Genomic DNA, 25,007 nt, shown 5'->3' with positions numbered 1-25,007 from the left:
GATGGACTTTCGTGTCTGCTGTTCAACATCGCGTTAGAAGGTGTGATCAGAAAAGCTGGGATAGACACGAGTGGCACGATATTCAGGAAGTCCATCCAGCTCCTTGGTTTCACCGATGACATTGACATTATGGCACGGAACTTTGAGATGATGGCGGAAACGTACATCAGACTGAAGGCTGAAGCTAGACGGATTGGACTTGCCATCAACGCATCAAAGACAAAATATATGAAAGCAAGAGGTTCTAGGGAAGACAATGTTAGCCTCCCACCCCGAGTTCAGATTGACGGTGACGAAATCGAGGTGGTCGATGAGTTCGTGTATTTGGGCTCACTGGTGACCGCCGAAAATGATACCAGCAGAGAAATTCAAAGACGCATTATGGCAGGGAATCGTGCCTACTTTGGACTCCGGAGGACGCTCCGGTCGAATAAAATTCGCCGCCGCACGAAGTTGACTGTCTACAAGACGCTGATTAGACCGGTGGTCCTTTACGGCCACGAGACCTGGACTATGCTCGTGGAGGACCAACGCGCCCTTGGTGTTTTCGAACGGAAGGTGTTGCGTACCATCTACGGTGGAGTGCAGATGGATGACGGAACGTGGAGGAGGCGAATGAACCACAAATTGCACCAGCTGCTGGGAGAACCATCCATCGTCCACATTGCAAAAATTGGGCGACTACGGTGGGCTGGGCACGTCGTAAGAATGCCGCACGACGACCCAGTGAAAATGGTTCTAGAAAGCGACCCAACAGGAACAAGAAGAAGAGGCGCGCAGCGGGCAAGGTGGATCGACCAAGTAGAAGGTGACCTGCGGACCCTTCGCAGACTACGAGGCTGGCGAACTGTGGCCATGGATCGAGTAGAGTGGAGATGACTTCTTCGGACAGCAGAGGACAACAAGGCCTTAGCCTGATTGGTAAGGTAAGATGATGAAGGGTCCTGATCTTTTGGTGGCGCTGGTAACAGTACTGTTGCGTTTCAGGCAGAGGGACCTTGCCATTGTCGGTGACATAAAGGAGATGTTTCACCAGCTCCGCATCCGGGACGAAGACAAACAATCACAGCGTTTCCTTTTCTGCCTTGAACCAGGATCGAATCCACAAATCTACCTAATGGATGTCGCCACTTTCAGTGCGACCTGCTCGCCTAGTCTGGCGCAGTTCGTGAAGAACGTGAACGCGAAGGAATTAGCCGAGACATTTTCCAGGGCGGCAAATGCAATAATTGATAACCACTACGTTGACGATTTCTTGGATAGTGTGGACACGAAAGAGGAAGCCGTGGCGTTGATCAACGAGGTGAAACACATCCACTCTCAAGCAGGGTTTGAAATTCTGCTCCAATTCGGACGAAGAACTGGCAAGCACCGGGGAATGCGGAACACCACAGGAAGTATCCATGAACTTGGAGTAATCGACAGAATCGTAGCGTATACTGGGCGTATCATCAGCTCAACGATGCCAACCAAACGGCAGGTTCTGCGTGTCATGATTTTCAGCGGGCCTGTCGGGTGCCTTCACAAAATGATGTTGCTCCATGGTGTCAGGTGTGGGATGTATCAAGTCTGAGGGAGCCTTACTGGGTGTCCCGCTGTCCGGATGACCACTGGGTTGTGATTCCAGATCGCTTTGGGGCCGTGAGGTAAACTCAAGGAAACCGTCAGCTGACCGAAGCGTATCGCTCACTGTTCGTCGGCCACGGAATATGGACACGGCTGCTGCTTTCCTCTCCGTCCGCCGAGCAGATCCGCCACGGCTGTGGCACCGTCTGGGTGTACTGGGAGTTCACTGAATGGGGATTGCAGATCCCTTAAAGCCGCAGTGAGGTAAACTCAGAAAAACCCTCAGCTGGCCAAAGCGGTTGCTGCCTACCGATTGAATGAGCCCGAGTGGGGCACCGCTGCTGCTTTTATGGAGATGTGCTCTCCTCGCCGTCCGTCAATTGAATGACGGAAAAATGATAATGCTTGCTCTTATAATATTTGCTTTGCTACTGATTAAGCCGTCAACCAATCGTAATCATCCAATTTTCGGAGGACACAAATAGATGTGATTAAACAGTAAGTTTACTTTTAGTTGCTATTTTATATTTTATTATTATTTATACCATTATGATTACACAGCATCACTTTCGCCGACATTCGCTGCCAGACTGTTGAGCAGTTCAGTCGATTTGAATTCTCTCTAGTTTCGTTCGTTCGTTCGCAAGTCGAATTAGCTCCGCGTTGTATAGTGACGCTCTCGCTGACCCAGCCATGGGTAAGAAATCGCGCGGTAACGCGAGTGCCGGCTTACCGGGAAAACAGACTCTCCCAGGAGACGGCGCGACCACCGAGCCAGCTCAGAAGAAGCAGAAGAAAACCCCATTGCCCGTCCCGACAGGCGTTGCGGACCCGCAGCCGGGGCCTCCCGGAACTAAACGACCCAGACCTGAAGACATCAGCGCCACCGCATCGGCAGCAAAAAAGCTGCTGAGCAACAATCCGTTCTCCGCCCTGCAGAACGGAGCCCAGCCGCAGTCGGACCCTGAGACGGTGCCTAAAAAAGTTAAGTTGCCACCCTTCTATGTGAAGGGCTTCCCTCCCGGGCTATGGGAGCAGCTGGATTTCTACATTAAGCAGGGCCTTCGCTGCACCATTCAACGGTGCACGGAAGGCTACAAACTGATGGTCTCGGCCGAAAATCACTACAACGCAGTCCAGGCCCTCTTGGACAGGATGAAGCTGGAGTACTTCTCCCACGACGTCGAGGCCACCAAGCCGCTGAAAGTGGTGCTGCGCGGGCTCCACGACATGGACACCACCACCTTAATGGACGAGATTAAGGCGAACGGCCTCAAGCCGGTCGAAATCCACAAGATGACCCGCAGCAAGGCCATCAAGTATCGTGACCAGCTCTACTTGGTCCATCTGCAGAAGAACTCCACAACCGTGAAGGATCTCCATACGACACGCACACTGTTCCACATCGTAGTGAAGTGGGAGCGGTATAAGCCAACCCACCGTGGCGTCACTCAGTGCTCGAACTGCCTATTGTTCGGGCACGGCACCAGGAACTGCCGCATGGCCAGCCGCTGCATCAAATGCGGCAAAAACCACAAGATCGACGACTGCGACAGCATCGAGGAAGCCGCTCCCACATGCGCCAACTGCGGTGCTGCCCACAAGGCCACGAGTAAGGCCTGTCCGAAGCGGGCCGAATACGCCGAGATCCGGAAGAAGGCCTCGTCCAACAACCAGCCCGGTCGCAAGAAGGTCCCGGAAAACAACGCGCAGAACTTTCCTCCGTTATCACCGGTCCAACCACGGCCAATTCCAGTGTTGGCGCCGCTCCCGCTCAACCAACAGTTGGCTGCTGCCCAGTCGGCTGCCGCTGCAGTACCCAGTCAAGCCTCCGGCCCATCGACGGATCCCCCTGCTCCGGGATTGGCCGGTACAACCGGTGAAGCTACAGACGATTCTCCGCTGTCAACGGATGAGATCGTCACACTGTTGGCCCAGGCCATCATCATCAAGCGCACCTGCGCAACAAGAACACAACAGCTCCAAGCTATCATCTCCTTCGTCGCTAATTATGGACCGTGAACCCATAAAGATCGCCAACTGGAACGCTCGCTCCGTAGGGGCGAAAAACATTGAGCTTGCAGACTTCCTCCGCAAGCACGACATCGACGTGGGCCTTCTCACCGAGACTCACCTCAAGACCGGTGACAGCTTCTGGCTGCCCGACCACAGCATTGTCCGGCTTGATCGCACCAGCTCCAGGGGGGGCGGTGTCGCGGTCATCATCAAGAAAGGCATCAAGTACTGCACCCTACCCCACTACCGCACTTCCATCATCGAGGCCGTTGGCATAGAGGTGGAAACATCGACCGGAAACGTCCGGTTCATCGCCGCCTACTGCCCCCGGCAATGTACCGTTAGCAATGGTACAGCACAGCAGTTCAAGAACGACCTTGCCATCATAACCCACACCAATGCCCGCTTTGTAATCGGAGGGGACCTGAACGCCCGGCACGAGGCCTGGCGGAACTACCAGCAGAACCAGAACGGCCGTCTGCTATTCGACCATTCCCAGCATGGTCTCTATTCCGTCTGGTTTCCGGACGAACCAACCTTCACATCACCGACGGGCAACCCATCGACGCTGGACCTGTTCTTGGCAAACACCAGATTAGCCAAGCCGGTTGCCGTCAACGACCTGAGTTCGGACCACCAACCGGTGCTGACCGAGCTGGGCTACAACGTGGCCCCTGCACCGTGCCAGCGGAAGGACTACCATCGAGTCAACTGGGTTCAGTTTCGACGCGTGGTCGGCCGCCACATCGACGACAACCCACCGCTCGACACAGTGGATGACATCGACCGGGCCCTGGAGGGTCTCCATCAAGCCATATCCGTGGCTGACGAAGAGTGCGTTCGACGAGTTCCTGTGAGGGGTAAGTTTCAAGCAATTGATTCCCACACCAAACTCTTGATTCGGCTCAGAAATGTTCGTAGACGCCAGTTTCAGCGGACTGGGGATCTGCAGCGTAAATACGAAATGGTCGATCTGAATCGGCAGATCGCTTCCAGAATGGTCTCAATCCGGAACGAGAGTTTCGGGCGGCTCGTTCAGAACCTGGACGACCGTTCCAGACCATTCTGGAAGGTTGCCAAGGTGCTGAAGTCTCACCCCAAGCCCATTCCACCACTTAGAGTCAATGACGAACGGCTTATCACCAACGAAGAGAAGGCCAATGCGATTGGGGAGCACATTGCCCAGTCGCATTTGCTTGGCTCTAAAATCCCAAGTCCACTCGAGAACCAGGTTGCGCAGTGCGTCCTGACGTTAGATGCCTCCCCTTGTGCCGTCCCTCCAGAAGAACGGATTACAGAGGAACAAATTTGCTCAGCGCTGAAATACAGTAAGAACATGAAGGCTCCCGGGTTTGACGGAATATTCAACCTAGCGTTGAAAAATCTCAGCCCGAGGGTGCACTCGCTGCTAGCTGCCACCTTCAACAGATGCTTGGAGCTGCACTACTTTCCAAGCATCTGGAAGGTGGCAAAAATCATCCCGATCCGCAAACCTGGGAAAGACCCTTCACTACCGTCAAGCTACAGACCGATTAGCCTGCTCTCAGCGCTGAGCAAGCTGTTCGAAAAATTGATCCTCAGCCGACTAAACAAGTTTGTGGAGGAACATGACATTCTTCTTCCGGAACAGTTCGGGTTCCGCAAGGGGCATTCCACCAATCATCAGCTAGTGCGGGTGATGAATAACATCCGAAGTAACAAAGCTGTATCCAAGTCCACAGCCATGGCCTTGTTAGACGTCGAAAAGGCGTTTGACAATGTCTGGCACGACGGACTTATATACAAGCTTTGTAACTCCAACTTTCCACCATACCTTGTGAAAATCACCCGTAACTATCTCCAGCAAAGGTCGTTCAGGGTGTCGTTGAATAGTTCCCTTTCGGGACAATTTCCGATCCCAGCAGGTGTTCCGCAAGGGAGTCTGCTGGGACCACTGCTTTACAGCATCTACACGTCGGACATCCCTCCTCTAGGAGACGGTTGCGTGTTCTTTCTGTTTGCAGATGACACCGCGATAGCCGTCAAAGGTAGGATGTCTCGTGAAATTACGAACAAGCTCCAACGATGCCTTGACACCTTTACTGATTATGCCACCACGTGGAAAATCAAAATCAACGCCTCGAAAACCCAAGCGATCATGTTCCTTCACAGACAATCATTAAAACTTAAACCGTCTCCCTCCTGTACCGTAATAATGGATGGTACAAGGGTTGAGTGGTCCACTGATGTTACTTATCTCGGGATGTTGTTCGATGAGAAGCTCCTGTTCCGCTCGCACATAGAGAAAACCCTAGTTAAGTGCTCCGCCTTGGTTAGGTGTTTGTATCCGCTCATTTGCCGCAGATCCCGCCTCTCAAGGCAAAACAAACTGGCTGTTTACAAACAGATCATAGCCCCCGCGATCTTCTATGCCGCCCCGGTGTGGGAATCGTGCGCTCAGACCCACAGGAACAAAATCCAGGTTGCACAGAATAGAGTGTTGAGGATGATCCTAGATCGTCCATTCGACACAAGAATAGCAGACCTCCATCAAGAGGCAGAAATTCCCAAAGTAGATTCCAAAATTGATGATATGACAACTACATTTATTCAAAAATGCAATCTTTCTGAACATGCTTTAATAAGCAATTTGTACATAGTAGGTTAAGTGTATATAGTAGAGTAGGTTTTAAGCTGTAAATAGTAGTATTAAGTAGTTTCTCTTCAAATTCTAAAAACAAAACAAACCAATCCCACCAAGGTGGTCGACCGTGTACTAAGTCTAGGACTAATTCTGTAAAACAAATTTTGAATTTTGCCCATACCTAAAGATGAAGAAATCATTAAATCACTTAGTAAAAATTTATATGGTAATCGTCCAAGTTAAACTAAAATAAAGATCATTTAAATTAAACTAACAGCATCACTTTCCTACACTGCGCACTGTCATGTCGTTATTTGATCCGCTAGGGCTGGTTTTGCATTTCGTCGTGCACGGGAAAATCTTAATGCAGCAGATCTGGAGATCCGGTACCGATTGAAACGAACCTATTCCGGAGGAATTGCAGAATAAGTGGCGGTGTTGGTGTGAGTACATGCAGCGCTTGGAAGAGGTGGCAGTACCGCGATGCTTCTTCAAGGGAGTGAACAGCTCGGCTCTCGAGAACGTCGAGGCGCATATATTCGTAGATGCGAGCGAATTGGCTTGTGCAGCAGTTTTGTATCTTCGCTTCGTAGACAATGGTTCTCCTAGATGCACGCTGGTGGCGGCTAAAACAAAAGTCGCTCCGCTGAAACCCCTATCCGTGCCACGTCTGGAGCTACAAGCGGCGATGATCGGAACAAGATTGCTCGACTCAGTGTTGACTGCGCTGGATATCCAGGTTAACAAACGCTTCCTTTGGTCGGATTCATCAACCGTCCTGTGTTGGCTACGATCCGATAGCCGACGGTATCACCAATTCGTGGCCTTTCGAGTGGGAGAAATACTCACATCTACTAGCGTAGATGATTGGCACCACTTGCATTCCAAACTGAACATTGCTGACGCGGCCACGAAATGGAAAGACGGACCCAGCTTCGATCCCAAGAACCCTTGGTATAGTGCACCAGAGTTTCTATATAAACCAAAGGAGCAGTGGCCAAAAGAACCGTCTCAGAAGCAGAATTAAACGAACATCGATTTGCGAGCTGAATTCATATTCCATGGAACAACGCCTCAATCGTTGATCGCCGTATCCAGATTCTCGAACTGGAATCGACTCCTGAGGACAACAGCCTACGTTCTACGTGCAGTGTGTAGATTGGGAGGAGAAAAGGGGTCCAAACCGGATCTCTTGACGCAGAAGGAGCTACGTGATGCAGAACACTTGCTCTGCTGACAGTTACAAGCAGAAAGAACCTTTACCTTTATTTTTTCTGGAGATTGATTACCATAAGAAATGATCACGAAACTGCTTTGTTGGCAGCTCTATATTACACCGTTTCACTGACGATTGATGATTATTTGACTGATGGGTGAAAATAGCTCATCGCACCTTTGTCTGGAATAAGATGGTGCACCGAATGTACCTAACATGAAGCGAATTTGGCCACGTTAACTAATGAAGGGGCGTGTGAAGGTTATGTTTTTTTTTTATTAATTTCTATGGCTATTGAGTGTCTAAGAATCTTCATTGATTGATTGAAAGACAATTTATGTTTTTTGAAGCAGGGACCACAGAATATGGAGAAAATATTTGTTTGGAAAAAGTTTATTCTCAATCGTCTTGAAGAGAAGCAATAAATAATATTTCAACAATCCTGTAAAACAAAAAGAACATACTTTCGAAAATATTAGCACACTCTCCACGTGTAACATTTGCATAAATTTCAATACTGAATTATGGTACATACTTAAGGTCTGAGGTCAAGCTTCCAACGGTTCAATCCAAAATTACCACGTTTAACCGTTAAATAACCAGGTGTTGTATCTCTCCGAGAGTCTCAAAACATGATGAGAGACAGCGCTGGCAGTGTTGCCAATATAATAATAAAAATGTAAACCATTATAAAAATTACATTCACATAGAGATTGGGAAAGCCAAGACTCCAATGACCTCATCAGACATGTTCCGAGTGCCTTATTCGAGTCAAAACTGCCCAAATAACAATGTTGGTTTTATAAAGGTTCTGCAGAGCATGATTTGGACTTGTAGAATGCTTTAAAGCATCGATAAAACATGCAATGTTACTTGGGTAATCATACGACCTATATGAGACTTCGCTTTTATCAGCCGCATCGAGTCCTCAGAACTACATTGGCACCTGGCACGTTACAGCTAAGGAAGAAAAGCTTAATAATCAGGAATTTCATATATATGGTTATTTGAGCATAATCGCCATGACATGAAAACACTATTTTAATTGAATTAAAAACTACCTTTCCAAGACGGTGCAAACACAGGAAATAAATACTTAGTAGGTCTGACAAGAAAACTGTGTTCATTTAAACTATGTCACAAAACAGTAAAAATATCGTCAACCATATCAGAATGTAATGGCACAATTAATGGTCATTTATTGCTATAAATTCAACAGCAAGTATTCGATGGAAAGCTACAGTTTTCATGGTTGTGCCAGTAGAGTGATGCAAAATTTGAAATTTTCGCTCCACAATACTTAAACGATTCCAAATCGGATCCTGACTAACCTCTCAAAATTTGAACCCATTTGGTGAGAAACTGAGATGGCACAAACCATTTGAAGTTTGTATGGGAATTACTATGGGAAAACCAAGATTTTTGTTCATGTCGATCTAATAATTCACCATATCGGTCTGCTTCAAAAGCTCTCAACTGTGCTTGTAGAAAATTTTCCTAGCTACAACTTTGCTGAAGACCACTTTTTGATCAAATGCAAGAATCGAAAGTTATCAATGGTTCAATGCGCTGATGTCTTATGATCATGCTCAATCAACTGCTCAGCAAGCAACATTGGTGTTTCTGGGGCATTGAATAGGACACAAAAATCATGGCTACTATGTCAGACTGCAAAATACAGTGTTGCCTACAGAGCAGCTGCTTGATCATGTCATAAGTTTACTAATCTCTTAAATAATTAATAACTTTTTCCTGTCTCGTTTTACATAGAAACGATCTTCAGCAAAGATGTAGCTGAGAAAATTTTCTATAAGAATAGCTACCAAACTGTTTCGCAGCTCAATATGGAAAAAGACTAGAAGGCAATGAACAAAAAGTTGAGATTTCCCATAGTAATTTACATGTAAACTTCAAATGGCTTGTGCGAAGTCTGTTTCTAACCAAATAAGTTGTAACTTTGGAAGGCTTATCAGGACCCGATTTGAAACCATTTAAGCACTGTGGAGCGAAAAAGTCAAATTTTGCATCAGTCTATTGTGCCAGTCACGCACAGGAGCACATTCTTAAAAACTTTATCCTCGCATTTCATTCGCCATATCCGTCCACAACATAGGGGAAACGCTCCTATAGTTGCGGTGCGTTAGAAGCGTTAGGTTCCTATAGTTGTGCATGGAGACTCAATACACAACTATAGGAACCTAATGCTTCTAACGTACCGCAACTATAGGAGCGTTTACCCTACTAAAATAATTTTAATTACGCAGTCAATTCAACTATGTACTTAACAATATACATAATAGAAGTGACAACACCTTGATAAGGAATCAGCACTTTCAGAAATGACGTTTGACTTCGATTTAGGTGGGCTACAGCCCAACTAACGGGAGCTTAACTAAAATCAAAGACAATATATCAAGAAGACTGGCAACTCTTCCATTTTCTCATACGTCCTGTATGAGACAGGCAGAAAGCGTAAATGCTTCGATCGAAGTAGATAGCAAAGGTTCCATCCTCAGAATACAGGTTTGTGTATTTGCTCATTCTTCTATGCATTGGTTCCACCTTTGCTCGAGCGCAGCGCTACTGTGTCTGTCGCTTGGATTCAGGCAAAGTTCACCTGATATGTTGTCTTCGCTAAAACGTAGCCCACTTGAAGATAGCCCAACGAGTGAAATTCGACTGTCACTATCAAAATGATATCTAATTTTGTTTTTGAAATCATGTCAATAACATATTTTGATGTGCTATTTTTTTTTAATTTCGGTTGAATTCATAGTTTGATATTATACTGATATTTGTAAGAAATATAATAAAAAACAGAATTTGATATTTTATAAAAAAAAAGATCATCCACATTTATCACTAAAATCTACATTTATTTTTATTTTTTCTTCTTACGAGTCAATCAGGATGCTTGCTGTTTTCATTATGAACAACACTAAGACAATTATGATTTTTACAGTGTTGTTTTACATCATTTATTGATATTAATCTCCGAATTGAATTTACAAATCGATATAAAATCGTCTGTAATACTTATACTAAAACATGTTGTCATAAATCTCATTTACTATCAGTTCTCTCCCAACCAAATGAATAGAGTCATTCAGGTCTGTTAAAATATGTTCAATGCGAAGGAACTGATCATTCATAATTATGTATATAAGAGTCATCGTTGACTAAATTTTCCGTGTGTCCTTTTCCTTATTGAGTACAATTCCACTAGAATTCCACAATTTGACGACGTTTGAATCTTCGATTCACAAAAGCAGATACGTCTGTTTGAAAATTTAAGGACATTGCAAGCTGAACATTGCATTAGGTCCTAAGTAACATCGACAGATTCTCTTCGTCGACTTTCTCTTTGTATCCCCACAGCCATGTAAAGATATTCCTATGCATTTTCAGCACACAAATCGATAAAAGAAATTGTTGTCTATCATCTGATACGACAAACACAACAAGGAACGGTTATGGGCTCGAGTTATTAACGAAAGAGAAAGTCGACGAAGAGAATCGATCCCCACAAATAATTTGAGCTGATTAAAAGCTGAATAACTTATTTTTTAGCTGAAGAAGCAAATGTTCACCTTAATAAGCTCTTTTTCAGCTTACAATGTTTGTTGGGATGTTACTTAGGACCGAATGCAATGTTAATAAAGGCCAAATTGCAATGATCGATTCTCTTCGTCGATTTTCTCTTTTGTTCTCGCATGGATTAAAATTTCTTGGTGCTTTTGTTGTTGCTTTTAATCGCCAACACAACCTGTTACAGCTCTACATTTAACAAATTGTTTCGCTTAGCTGTAGCAATTTAAATAGAAAATCGGTGAAGAGAATCGATCATTGCAGGTAAGCCCTTAAAGTATGTTTAGACTATCTCGACAGTGAGCATGCATAAGGGCCTATACGCGATGATCGATTCTCTTCGTCAATTTTCTCTTTTGGTAACTCGCTAGATTTAACGTTTCTCGGTGCGTTTGCTGTTGCTTTTGATAACCAATACAACCTGTTACTACTATGCATTGAACAAATTCTAGAAAATTGTTTCGCTTAGCTGTAGCAATGCAAAGAGACAATCGATGAAGAGAATCGATCATCGCGTATTCGCCCTTATGCATGCTCACTGTCGATCTGATTTGTTGATCTGATTCGAGCAGACTGCTCGATAGTTTTGTCGGATGCAATGTTCGGATGCGTCCACACTTTTTCGGCAGAATGAATAGATTTGACGTTTGATTTGTCCAACGAAATTAGGTTCTGCAGCGTGACGTCACGAATGAACTCAGTGTTCATCGGCTGAACCTTTTTGACAGTTCAGTGGTACTGTTTACAAGCACTTAGTCGTTTTTTCAAAAAAAAATATTCTTAAATTTCCGAATTTCAACTTGAAAATTGTCGAGGAACAGCGCGTTGAAAGGATGTTGCTCGTGGACATTGCAGAAGTGTGGTTTACATCTCATTGCAGTCTGAAAAATTATCGAGAAAATCCACCCAACAAAAAATCGACTAAGTCCACGTAAACAGTACCACTGAACTGTCATCAGATTGAGGTTAACCCCGACGGTGCAAAACCTAATAGGTTTGCGTTTTATTTTCATTCGACTAACCCAGCAAAATAGCCGCAAAGCTAGGTGAAAAAATTGATTTTTTTTTTCTAAAATTTCATGGATTTGAACCGCTAAAGAACGTTTGATTTGTATTTTTATGGCATCCAGCAGCAACCCTAATAAAACGTGTATGGTTATTTTGCTTAACGACGTGATCAGGGAATCATCCAAACCATTTGTGGAATAGTTCGATCATTTGGGTTATCGTTCGGGTATGGTTTTTTTTATTAGGGAAGGATAACCGATTTCACTATTCAATAATGTCCTGTGTATGGTTTGACTGATTTTTATTTTCCAGTGTGATTGGCTGAAAGATGCCGTAATGGCTTTGATCATGGCATGTTCAACAAAACAGTGTTTATATAATATGAAGCATCCCAAGTAGCACAATTCTGTCCCAAAAAGTTGTAGCAACTTGTTTAAAAATGAAATAAGTTGTATATAAGTTTCCAAGACCAATTTATAACAAGTGTGTTACTAGGGATGTTTTGTATAAGAATAAGCATGTCAGGTTTGAAAGCCTACAAAGAATTTTTTTAGAGCTTCAGAGAGGTTCGGAAATCTACTGAGACATTTGTTGAGTTTCAGGGTAGTTCGTAGATCTTGAGAACAGAACTACAAAACTTCAGAAAAATTTACAGAAATTAAAATAAATTTGCAGAAATTCATAAAAAGTTCACAAGAGAGATCGTAGATCTTTAGATAAATGTTCAAAGAAATTTTCAAAACTTCAAGCAAGCTAACAGATTTTCAGATCAATTCGTAACACTATAAGCGAAATTATGCAAATCTTCAGGGAAATTCGCATATCTTCAGACAAGTTCAAGAATCTACACTGAAATAACGGGTGTTCAATAAAAAAGGAGCATTTTTTAAGTCATATAGGGGAAAAGTTGGCTTCGGCAATACCTTATCGTCCATTATCGTCCTTGAGAGCTCAATTTTGGCATGTGGATACATTGTGTTTCAGAGCAACTATTGGCCAAATATGAGAGCTCTAGGACTTTGTTTACCCCCTTGTCGTGACCGGACCGAGGTTTGCAGCCTCGGCCACGGCAACACGAATTAGCGATGCAGCTCCCACGGGTGCGGCTGCTTCTATTGCTGCTGCTGCTGCTGTTTCTGCTGCTGAGGTTTCTGTTGCTGCTGTTTCTGCTGCTGCTGGTGGTCCGTCACCTCCAAAATTCGTTACAAAAATGACTTCAACGAGTTATTTAGTTAGTTTAAATGATCTTTATTTTTGTTTAACTTGGACGATTACCATATAAATTTTTTACTAAGTGATTTAATGATTTCTTCATCTTTAGGTATGGGCAAAATTCAAAATTTGTTTTACAGAATTAGTCCTAGACTTAGTACACGGTCGACCACCTTGGTGGGATTGGTTTGTTTTGTTTTTAGAATTTGAAGAGAAACTACTTAATACTACTATTTACAGCTTAAAACTAACCTACTCTACTATATACACTTAACCTACTATGTACAAATTGCTTATTAAAGCATGTTCAGAAAGATTGCATTTTTGAATAAATTTAGTTGTCATATCATCAATTTTGGAATCTACTTTGGGAATTTCTGCCTCTTGATGGAGGTCTGCTATTCTTGTGTCGAATGGACGATCTAGGATCATCCTCAACACTCTATTCTGTACAACCTGGATTTTGTTCCTGTGGGTCTGAGCGCACGATTCCCACACCGGGGCGGCATAGAAGATCGCGGGGGCTATGATCTGTTTGTAAACAGCCAGTTTGTTTTGCCTTGAGAGGCGGGATCTGCGGCAAATGAGCGGATACAAACACCTAACCAAGGCGGAGCACTTAACTAGGGTTTTCTCTATGTGCGAGCGGAACAGGAGCTTCTCATCGAACAACATCCCGAGATAAGTAACATCAGTGGACCACTCGACCCTTGTACCATCCATTATTACGGTACAGGAGGGAGACGGTTTAAGTTTTGGTGATTGTCTGTGAAGGAACATGATCGCTTGGGTTTTCGAGGCGTTGATTTTGATTTTCCACGAGGTGGCATAATCAGTAAAGGTGTCAAGGCATCGTTGCAGCTTGTTCGTAATTTCACGAGGCATCCTACCCTTGACGGCTATCGCGGTGTCATCTGCGAACAGAAAGAACACGCAACCGTCTCCTAGAGGAGGGATGTCCGACGTGTAGATGCTGTAAAGCAGTGGTCCCAGCAGACTCCCTTGCGGAACACCTGCTGGGATCGGAAATTGTCCCGAAAGGGAACTATTCAACGACACCCTGAACGACCTTTGCTGGAGATAGTTACGGGTGATTTTCACAAGGTATGGTGGAAAGTTGGAGTTACAAAGCTTGTATATAAGTCCGTCGTGCCAGACATTGTCAAACGCCTTTTCGACGTCTAACAAGGCCATGGCTGTGGACTTGGATACAGCTTTGTTACTTCGGATGTTATTCATCACCCGCACTAGCTGATGATTGGTGGAATGCCCCTTGCGGAACCCGAACTGTTCCGGAAGAAGAATGTCATGTTCCTCCACAAACTTGTTTAGTCGGCTGAGGATCAATTTTTCGAACAGCTTGCTCAGCGCTGAGAGCAGGCTAATCGGTCTGTAGCTTGACGGTAGTGAAGGGTCTTTCCCAGGTTTGCGGATCGGGATGATTTTTGCCACCTTCCAGATGCTTGGAAAGTAGTGCAGCTCCAAGCATCTGTTGAAGGTGGCAGCTAGCAGCGAGTACACCCTCGGGCTGAGATTTTTCAACGCTAGGTTGAATATTCCGTCAAACCCGGGAGCCTTCATGTTCTTACTGTATTTCAGCGCTGAGCAAATTTGTTCCTCTGTAATCCGTTCTTCTGGAGGGACGGCACAAGGGGAGGCATCTAACGTCAGGACGCACTGCGCAACCTGGTTCTCGAGTGGACTTGGGATTTTAGAGCCAAGCAAATGCGACTGGGCAATGTGCTCTCCAATCGCATTGGTCTTCTCTTCGTTGGTGATAAGCCGTTCGTCATTGACTCTAAGTGGTGGAATGGGCTTGGGGTGAGACTTCAGCACCTTGGCAACCTTCCAGAATGGTCTGGAACGGTCGTCCAGGTTCTGAACGAGCCGCCCGAAACTCTCGTTCCGGATTGAGACCATTCTGGAAGCGATCTGCCGATTCAGATCGACCATTTCGTATTTACGCTGCAGATCCCCAGTCCGCTGAAACTGGCGTCTACGAACATTTCTGAGCCGAATCAAGAGTTTGGTGTGGGAATCAATTGCTTGAAACTTACCCCTCACAGGAACTCGTCGAACGCACTCTTCGTCAGCCACGGATATGGCTTGATGGAGACCCTCCAAGGCCCGGTCGATGTCATCCACTGTGTCGAGCGGTGGGTTGTCGTCGATGTGGCGGTCGACCACGCGTCGAAACTGAACCCAGTTGACTCGATGGTAGTCCTTCCGCTGGCACGGTGCAGGGGCCACGTTGTAGCCCAGCTCGGTCAGCACCGGTTGGTGGTCCGAACTCAGGTCGTTGACGGCAACCGGCTTGGCTAATCTGGTGTTTGCCAAGAACAGGTCCAGCGTCGATGGGTTGCCCGTCGGTGATGTGAAGGTTGGTTCGTCCGGAAACCAGACGGAATAGAGACCATGCTGGGAATGGTCGAATAGCAGGCGGCCGTTCTGGTTCTGCTGGTAGTTCCGCCAGGCCTCGTGCCGGGCGTTCAGGTCCCCTCCGATTACAAAGCGGGCATTGGTGTGGGTTATGATGGCAAGGTCGTTCTTGAACTGCTGTGCTGTACCATTGCTAACGGTACATTGCCGGGGGCAGTAGACAACGATGAACCGGACGTTTCCGGTCGATGTTTCCACCTCAACGCCGACGGCCTCGATGATGGAAGTGCGGTAGTGGGGTAGGGTGCAGTACTTGATGCCTTTCTTGATGATGACCGCGACACCGCCCCCCCTGGAGCTGGTGCGATCAAGCCGGACAATGCTGTGGTCGGGCAGCCAGAAGCTGTCACCGGTCTTGAGGTGGGTCTCGGTGAGAAGGCCCACGTCGATGTCGTGCTTGCGGAGGAAGTCTGCAAGCTCAATGTTTTTCGCCCCTACGGAGCGAGCGTTCCAGTTGGCGATCTTTATGGGTTCACGGTCCATAATTAGCGACGAAGGAGATGATAGCTTGGAGCTGTTGTGTTCTTGTTGCGCAGGTGCGCTTGATGATGATGGCCTGGGCCAACAGTGTGACGATCTCATCCGTTGACAGCGGAGAATCGTCTGTAGCTTCGCCGGTTGTACCGGCCAATCCCGGAGCAGGGGGATCCGTCGATGGCCCGGAGGCTTGACCGGGTACTGCAGCGGCAGCCAACTGGGCAGCAGCCAACTGTTGGTTAAGCGGGAGCGGCGGCAACACTGGAATTGGCCGTGATTGGACCGGTGATAACGGAGGAAAGTTCTGCGCGTTGTTTTCTGGAACCTTCTTGCGACCGGGCTGGTTGTTGGACGAGGCCTTCTTCCGGATCTCGGCGTATTCGGCCCGCTTCGGACAGGCCTTACTCGTGGCCTTGTGGGCGGCACCGCAGTTGGCGCATGTGGGAGTGGCTTCCTCGATGCTGTCGCAGTTGTCGATCTTGTGGTTTTTGCCGCATTTGATGCAGCGGCTGGCCATGCGGCAATTCCTGGTGCCGTGCCCGAACAATAGGCAGTTCGAGCACTGAGTGACGCCACGGTGGGTGGGCTTATACCGCTCCCACTTCACTACGATGTGGAACAGTGTGCGTGTCGTCTGGAGATCCTTCACGGTTGTGGAGTTCTTCTCCAGGTGGACCAGGTAGAGCTGGTCACGATACTTGATGGCCTTGCTGCGGGTCATCTTGTGGACTTCGACCGGCTTGAGGCCGTTCGCCTTAATCTCGTCCATTAAGGTGGTGGTGTCCATGTCGTGGAGCCCGCGCAGCACCACTTTCAGCGGCTTGGTGGCCTCGATGTCGTGGGAGAAGTACTCCAGCTTCATCCTGTCCAAGAGGGCCTGAACTGCGTTGAAGTGTTTTTCGGCCGGGACCATCAGTTTGTAGCCTTCCGTGCACCGTTGAATGGTGCAGCGAAGGCCCTGCTTAATGTAGAAATCAAGCTGCTCCCATAGCCCGGGAGGGAAGCCCTTCACATAGAAGGGTGGCAACTTAACTTTTTTCGGCACCGTCTCAGGGTCCGACTGCGGCTGGGCTCCGTTCTGTAGGGCCGAGAACGGATTGTTGCTCAGCAGCTTTTTTGCTGCTGATGCGGTGGCGCTGCTGTCTTCAGGTCTGGGTCGTTTAGTTCCGGGAGGCCCCGGCTGCGGGTCCGCAACGCCTGTCGGGATGGGCAATGGGGTTTTCTTCTGCTTCTTCTGGGCTGGCTCGGTGGTCGCGCCGTCTCCTGGGAGAGTCTGTTTTCCCGGTAAACCGGCACTCGCGTTACCGCGCGATTTCTTACCCATGGCTGGGTCAGCGAGAGCGTCACTACACAACGCGGAGCTAATTTGACTTGCGAACGAACGAACGAAACTAGAGAGAATTCAAATCGACTGAACTGCTCAACAGTCTGGCAGCGAATGACTTCAACGAGTTAGTTAGTTTAAATGATCTTTATTTTAGTTTAACTTGGACGATTACCATATAAATTTTTACTAAGTGATTTAATTGCTTTCTTCATCTTTAGGTATGGGCAAAATTTAAAATTTGTTTTACAGGATTAGTCCTAGACTTAGTACACGGTCGACCACCTTGGTGGGATTGGTTTGTTTTGTTTTTAGAATTTGAAGAGAAACTACTTAATACTACTATTTACAGCTTAAAACTAACCTACTCTACTATATACACTTAACCTACTATGTACAAATTGCTTATTAAAGCATGTTCAGAAAGATTGCATTTTTGAATAAATTTAGTTGTCATATCATCAATTTTGGAATCTACTTTGGGAATTTCTGCCTCTTGATGGAGGTCTGCTATTCTTGTGTCGAATGGACGATCTAGGATCATCCTCAACACTCTATTCTGTGCAACCTGGATTTTGTTCCTGTGGGTCTGAGCGCACGATTCCCACACCGGGGCGGCATAGAAGATCGCGGGGGCTATGATCTGTTTGTAAACAGCCAGTTTGTTTTGCCTTGAGAGGCGGGATCTGCGGCAAATGAGCGGATACAAACACCTAACCAAGGCGGAGCACTTAACTAGGGTTTTCTCTATGTGCGAGCGGAACAGGAGCTTCTCATCGAACAACATCCCGAGATAAGTAACATCAGTGGACCACTCGACCCTTGTACCATCCATTATTACGGTACAGGAGGGAGACGGTTTAAGTTTTGGTGATTGTCTGTGAAGGAACATGATCGCTTGGGTTTTCGAGGCGTTGATTTTGATTTTCCACGAGGTGGCATAATCAGTAAAGGTGTCAAGGCATCGTTGCAGCTTGTTCGTAATTTCACGAGGCATCCTACCCTTGACGGCTATCGCGGTGTCATCTGCAAACAGAAAGAACACGCAACCGTCTCCTAGAGGAGGGATGTCCGACGTGTAGATGCTGTAAAGCAGTGGTCCCAGCAGACTCCCTTGCGGAACACCTGCTGGGATCGGAAATTGTCCCGAAAGGGAACTATTCAACGACACCCTGAACGACCTTTGCTGGAGATAGTTACGGGTGATTTTCACAAGGTATGGTGGAAAGTTGGAGTTACAAAGCTTGTATATAAGTCCGTCGTGCCAGACATTGTCAAACGCCTTTTCGACGTCTAACAAGGCCATGGCTGTGGACTTGGATACAGCTTTGTTACTCCGGATGTTATTCATCACCCGCACTAGCTGATGATTGGTGGAATGCTCCTTACGGAACCCGAACTGTTCCGGAAGAAGAATGTCATGTTCCTCCACAAACTTGTTTAGTCGGCTGAGGATCAATTTTTCGAACAGCTTGCTCAGCGCTGAGAGCAGGCTAATCGGTCTGTAGCTTGACGGTAGTGAAGGGTCTTTCCCAGGTTTGCGGATCGGGATGATTTTTGCCACCTTCCAGATGCTTGGAAAGTAGTGCAGCTCCAAGCATCTGTTGAGGATGGCAGCCAGCAGCGAGTGGACCCTCGGGCTGATATTTTTCAACGCTAGGTTGAATATTCCGTCAAACCCGGGAGCCTTCATGTTTTTACTATATTTCAGCGCTGAGCAAATTTGTTCCTCTGTAATCCGTTCTTCTGGAGGGACGGCACAAGGGGAGGTATCTAACGTCTGGACGCACTGCACAACCTGGTTCTCGAGTGGACTTGGGATTGTAGAGCCAAGCAAATGCGATTGGGCAATGTGCTCCCCAATTGCATTGGCCTTCTCTTCGTTGGTTATAAGCCGTTCGTCATTGACTCTAAGTGGTGGAATGGGCTTGGGGTGAGACTTCAGCACCTTGGCAACCTTCCAGAATGGTCTGGAACGGTCGTCCAGGTTCTGAACGAGCCGCCCGAAACTCTCGTTCCGGATTGAGACCATTCTGGAAGCGATCTGCCGATTCAGATCGACCATTTCGTATTTACGCTGCAGATCCCCAGTCCGCTGAAACTGGCGTCTACGAACATTTCTGAGCCGAATCAAGAGTTTGGTGTGGGAATCAATTGCTTGAAACTTACCCCTCACAGGAACTCGTCGAACGCACTCTTCGTCAGCCACGGATATGGCTTGATGGAGACCCTCCAGAGCCCGGTCGATGTCCTCCACTGTGTCGAGTGGTGGGTTGTCGTCGATGTGGCGGTCGACCACGCGTCGAAACTGGACCCAGTTGACTCGATGGTAGTCCTTCCGCTGGCACGGTGCAGGGGCCACGTTGTAGCCCAGCTCGGTCAGCACCGGTTGGTGGTCCGAACTCAGGTCGTTGACGGCAACCGGCTTGGCTAATCTGGTGTTTGTCAAGAACAGGTCCAGCGTCGATGGGTTGCCCGCCGGTGATGTGAAGGTTGGTTCGTCCGGAAACCAGACGGAATAGAGACCATGCTGGGAATGGTCGAATAGCAGGCGGCCGTTTTGGTTCTGCTGGTAGTTCCGCCAGGCCTCGTGCCGGGCGTTCAGGTCCCCTCCGATTACGAAGCGGGCATTGGTGCGGGTTATGATGGCAAGGTCGTTCTTGAACTGCTGTGCTGTACCATTGCTAACGGTACATTGCCGGGGGCAGTAGACAACGATGAACCGGACGTTTCCGGTCGATGTTTCCACCTCAACGCCGACGGCCTCGATGATGGAAGTGCGGTAGTGGGGTAGGGTGCAGTACTTGATGCCTTTCTTGATGATGACCGCGACACCGCCCCCCCTGGAGCTGGTGCGATCAAGCCGGACAATGCTGTGGTCGGGCAGCCAGAAGCTGTCACCGGTCTTGAGGTGGGTCTCGGTGAGAAGGCCCACGTCGATGTCGTGCTTGCGGAGGAAGTCTGCAAGCTCAATGTTTTTCGCCCCTACGGAGCGAGCGTTCCAGTTGGGTGACTTCAACGAGCTTAGGTACTTCATATTTATACCTGCTAACCTGTCAAAATTGTCTAACCAATGAGATTCTGTTTACATACGAGCTATCACGCTTCACGCTCACTTGATTCTACTCATTATTTATTCAACACTAACTCTATCTACTACATTCTTCCCCTCTTCTACTCTCCTTAATTGAGGAAGGGGGCATTATATCCACCCATTTTGGGGAATTTTATCTACTCTCTCGGAGGACTTTCATCTACCATCTCAGAGATATTTCATCCATGAGGTCATGGCAATGGATCATTTTAGATGGCTGAGTTTTGAACCCACCACAGCTTTCACTTGGCGCTACTGTATACGGACGAACCAATGTAAAATACTGTGGTAGCCACAGTACGGTGCTGTCAAAACCTCAGCATCTTCAATGATCCATTCCAACTATTTAAAAATTTCCTCAGTCCATCCATCAAGTCATGGCAATTCTAACTATTTCTAAATTTCTTCAGTCCATCAATCAGGTAATGGAAATTCTTATCTACCATCCGTTCCAGAATTACCATAGTAATTCTATCTACCATCCATCAGGTCATGGTAATTCTATCTACCATCCATCAGGTCATGGTAATTCTTTCTACCATCCATCAGGTCATGGTAATTCTATCTACCATCCATCAGGTCATGGTAATTCTTTCTACCATCCATCAGGTCATGGTAATTCTATCTACCATCCATCAGGTCATGGTAATTCTATCTACCATCCATCAGGTCATGGTAATTCTTTCTACCATCCATCAGGTCATGGTAATTCTATCTACCATCCATCAGTTCATGGTAATTCTTTCTACCATCCATCAGGTCATGGTAATTCTTTCTACCATCCATCAGGTCATGGTAATTCTATCTACCATCCATCAGGTCATGGTAATTCTTTCTACCATCCATCAGGTCATGGTAATTCTATCTACCATCCATCAGTTCATGGTAATTCTTTCTACCATCCATCAGGTCATGGTAATTCTTTCTACCATCCATCAGGTCATGGTAATTCTATCTACCATCCATCAGGTCATGGTAATTCTTTCTACCATCCATCAGGTCATGGTAATTCTATCTACCATCCATCAGGTCATGGTAATTCTATCTACCATCCATCAGGTCATAGTAATTCTATCTACCATCCATCAGGTCATGGTAATTCTATCTACTTGATTCTACTCATTATTTATTCAACACTAATTCTATCTACTACACCCCTGACGATAAAAGGTTAAGGTATTGCCGAAGCCAACTTTGCCCCTAGCTAGTGAAAAAAAAATTCAACGAATTCAGTATTTTTTATTAAAAATATAATGTTTATTCTTCAAAACAACGTCAATGAATATTGGAGAAGGAGCCCTGTCAGCCGTGCGACGCAACTTAGTTGCGATGCTCTCACAAGAGCGCTGGACGGCACTGAAATCATTCTCATTTTTTATCGAACACCCGTTATAATGAATTACACAGAAGTTTGGAGATCTGCTGAAAATTATTCAACATCAGAAAAGCTCGTAAAATCTTCAGAACAAAGCTACAGAACTTTGAAAAAAAAAGAGCTTCTGAAAAAAAAACCACAAGAATGGTTATAGATCTTCAGATAAATTTAAAGACCTTCAAGAAAGTGTGCAGATTTTCTGGTACATTTTTAGAATCTCAGAAATTTTAATGAATATTCAGGGTAGCTCGGCGATTTAAAAAAAAAATATTTATACGATTTCAGGGAAATTTGTAGATCTTGAGAGAGACATTTAAAACTTCAAGAAAGCTCAAATATTTTCAGATAAATTTTGAGAGCTTTAGGTAATGATCATCAGAGAATTTTCAGATCTTCAGGGTAGCCTGAGAGCCTACTGAGGAATTTACAAAACTTCAGAGAAGTTTGCAGATCTGCTGAGAAATTTATTGAGCCTCAAGATTTTTTTCAGCTTCAGACAACTTTACAGAACTTTAAAGATATTTGCAGGAATTTTTCAGCAAAATGTGAGATCTTCAGAAGAATTAGTTAAATGTCAGAAAAGTACCTCAATTCCAAAAACAAATTCGCAGCCAAGTACAAAAGTACAAGCTTTTGCAGAACTTCATGGAAGTTGGAAATAGATAGATCTGACTTTGTAGACCTTAAGAGAAGACTGTAGAACGTCAGAAAGTTCGAATGTTTTTAGAAAAATTTGCAAAACTTCAGCAAAACTCACAGAACTTCGGGAAAGCTCACCGATCTTTAGAAGTATTTACACAACTTTAGAGAAATTCGTAAATCTTCAGATAAATTTATAAAACTTCAGCGAAGTTCAAATATTTTTAAATAATTTGTAGAGCTTTGGGGAATTTCAAATAATTTTTGATAAATCTGCAGAACTTTATGGAAATTCAAGAATCCACAAAGAAATTTACAGAACTTTAGAGAAGGTCGGAGATCTACTGAGAAATTTATTGAACTTATGGGCAGCTCGTAGATCTTTAGAGTAGAAATACAGTACTTCAGAAAACTTTACAGAATTTGTAAAAAAAATTTAGGAACTTTATAAAAGTTCAGAGGGTAGACCGTAAATCTCCTGAATCCCGAAAATCTGCAGATGTTTAAATAAATTTTCAGAATTTTATTGTGGTTCTTTGATTTTAAGAGAAATTTACAGAAGTTCATGTTAGTTCGCTGATCTTTAGAGATATTTTCATAACTTCAGAAAAATTAATAAAACTATATAAAACTCTCGAAAACCTAGGTTTCAAAGACTTATTTCAGCTAAAATAATGTTTTTCGGAATAATAAAACCAAAAGATGGTATGATGGCATGTTTTACTTGTAACTTACAAGAAGAGGTTACAAAGTATGCGTTGGAAACATAAAACCTGTAAATTTTGCTTTCTATGAGTCACAATCAGCGATTTGCTGATCGCTGAGTGAGTGAGTGAGTGAGTGAGTGAGTTTGTGAAAAATCGCTGACTGTGACTCTCATGAAGTGAAATAAACAGGTTTAATATGTCAAACACATTCTTTGCAACCTCTTCTTGTATCCTACCAATTCAAAATTTGATCATGGCATCTAATTATTTCATAATTTAGAAAAACATTGTTTTAGCTGAAATGAGTCTTTGCAACCTTGTCTAAAACATCCGGAAAGCTCAAAAAATTCTAGATGATCTTTTAATTTTTTAGGAAATTGTGCAGATGTTCAGAGATATTTGCAGATATTCATTGAATCATGAAAATCTACAGAGGAAATAACAGAACTTTCGAGAAGTTCGTAGATTTTTAGAAATTTTGTGAACTTCAGAGATAATTGTTGATCTATAAGGATCTTAAATCTGCAGGGATTCAGGAACTTTGTAGATTTTTAGGAAAATTTGCAAAACTTCTGAAAAACACATAGAACTACCGAATGAAAGTTTGTTGTTCTTAAAGAAATTTTACCAGAGAACGGAAACAAAACTTCAGGGACGTCCGAAGGTCTTCAAAGAATTATGCACAATTGAGTTCTAACATAAATTTTCAGAACTCAAGGAATCATGTAGATCTACAAAGAACTTTTCCCACTAGCTTGTCGAAAGTTGGTATCGACAACCTGGCTTCCCTTCATATCGCAGCTCTTGAAGGACAAGATGAACCAGATCCCTGCCGGTGTTCCTCCAGAGCAAAGTTCACCTTCTGCTGTTCATTTTATTTAAAATAATAAAAGCAAATAGGCCTGCCGAAGCTAGAGCAATTTTCCGGTAATTCATGATGGAAGTATTTACTTTTGATTCCTGATACACCTTTGTTTTTAAATCTAAATTGACAGTTCTATCGACATGTGCAAGCAGTGTGAACACCAGCTAACAGGGGGGTTCAAAAAAGTGTGTCGAAAGTAAATTCGAGCAGATTTTTCATTATGACGGCGGTCAAAAACAGACCAAGAAATCAGATAGTCTAAACGGACCTTTATGAACGCTCACTGTCGAAATATTGTTGTATAGGGGAAATGGCTCTAATGTTGGCCTATGGATCTAAGATTGGGCCCATCGCAAAAAAATCTGCTATGTATCAATTTTATCCAGATGAACGTGTCATTTGGACGGTACTTATGGATATTTTTGGTAGCTATTGAAAATTTAGTCGATTGCTGAATTTATTTATGGGTCCAAATTAGGGAAATTTATTCCGACATTACATCCATTTCCCCTATTCACTTTTAATAGGAATAAACCCAGCGGCGCTGGCGCTGGTAAGCGTGATTACTTCTCACCCCAGCAGGCCTGGGTTCAATCCCAGTCGGCGCCGCCGGGATGTTCTGAGGCATAACATCTTTGATCACGCCTTCCAGCCACGCCAGCAAAGCCGTTGGTCCCCGGTTAATGAGTTGATGGGTCGATAGGTAGGGTCCAGGATTGAGAGCTGCCTCCTTGGCGTCGGTAGCATTGGTGCTCAGCACGGAAAACAAGATCGACGGAATACAAATCAAGAAAAAAAAAGGGGGAATAAACCACAAATCCGCCAAATTCCAAAATTGCAATCATTTTAATCAATTGA

The 25,007-nt window shown here is 45.3% G+C and overlaps 1 protein-coding gene across 2 annotated transcripts in view; it reads left to right on the top strand.

Moving 5' to 3' along the window:
- The window catches only part of LOC135697732 (sodium-dependent nutrient amino acid transporter 1-like), a 44,113-nt gene that overhangs the window by 17,828 nt on the left and 1,278 nt on the right, over positions 1 to 25,007 (top strand). The gene's annotated exons all lie outside the window — the stretch shown is intronic.

Source organism: Ochlerotatus camptorhynchus, unplaced genomic scaffold (genome assembly GCF_037179485.1).
Source record: "Ochlerotatus camptorhynchus isolate MF236.1 unplaced genomic scaffold, CSIRO-AGI_Acam_v1.1 ptg000077l, whole genome shotgun sequence".
Taxonomy (NCBI): Eukaryota; Metazoa; Arthropoda; class Insecta; order Diptera; family Culicidae; genus Ochlerotatus; species Ochlerotatus camptorhynchus.
The sequence above is the reverse complement of the archived record's forward strand: the minus strand, read 5'-3'. Positions and strand labels throughout refer to the sequence as shown.